We start from the raw sequence: 1,307 nt of genomic DNA on the forward strand, positions 1-1,307 counted from the left end.
ACCCTAACCCTAACCCTAACCCTAACCCTATCACCGATAGAATTGTTTTAGAATCGTTTGTTTATGTAGTCGGCACTTAATGTATATCGGCTGAATGGAAGTCAGTGATTGGTTGAAATTACAGAAATACGACAACTTTAACATGGAATAACTTAGGGATTTCTTTTTTTTTTAAGAAGACTAAGAGAAAAAGATGTTTTATATGACACATTCTACCAGTGTTCCAAGTTTCAAAGTGTTTCGTTAATGAAAAATGTGGCCCCCGTTTTAAAAAAGATCCCTTCCATCTCTGAAATAGCTGACCTAGTACTAAAATTTTAAACCAATATCTATTAAAAGATTAGAGAGCTTTGTCGAGCTATAATTTCCATTTGGGTTGTTGGAACAGGCGGTCCAACTTCAATTTCCAGTGAGTCCATTTTATTTTGTCGCTTATATTTCGGGATGGTCATTTTTTTCTGTTTTTTTCCAAATAAACACACGTACTATATATTCGTTCTTCACTCGTTTATTACTGTTCTTATTCTAACTCATTGTCCATTCTCCGCAAATCTTGCGTCACACATCTGTGACCTCTTCAACGAATCGACTAAACGGAGCAGGAGCATATACGAGGACGGAAAGTGCCGCTAAAGTGGTCACAGATGTGTAACGAAAGATTTCCGGACAATTGGCATGAGCTAAAATAAGAACAGTAATAAACGAGTGAAGGACGAATATATAGAGCGTGTGTTTATTTGGAAAAAAAACAAAAGGAAAATGACCGTCCCGAAATATAACAATATTTGTTTCAACACGCGATTTCACATCAGGAATCGTGCAATACACATTCATGAACGCATTTTATTTTATAATTGCTACTAATGCTTCAAAGAAAAAGATATTAGCTGTACAACTTTTCTGTTCTCCAAAATAGATATTGTTTTACAAGTTTTTTAAAAGATTGCTGCTGGACACCAATGAATGATTGGTAAACGAGCAGGCAGGACTGTTAGCTCATCAGGCAAAATGCTTACTGGTAATTTGTTCGTCTTTACGTTCTGAGTTCAAATTCCGATGAGGTCAACTCTGGCTTTCATTCTTTCGAATTCGATAAAATAAGAACTAGTTGAACACTGGAGTCGACGTGATTGACGAACCCACTCCCCAAAAATTGCTGGCATTGTGTCAAAATTTGAAACCGTTACGAACGCTTTCCATGAAAAGCGAACTGTAATAAGACAGTATAAAATATTTAAAGCCTAACGAAATTCTTATCAAAGCATTACATTTTCTTTCCATTGTCAGGTTTTTTTTTTTTTTTTTTT

This window comes from Octopus bimaculoides, chromosome 17 (genome assembly GCF_001194135.2).
Source record: "Octopus bimaculoides isolate UCB-OBI-ISO-001 chromosome 17, ASM119413v2, whole genome shotgun sequence".
Lineage (NCBI taxonomy): Eukaryota > Metazoa > Mollusca > Cephalopoda > Octopoda > Octopodidae > Octopus > Octopus bimaculoides.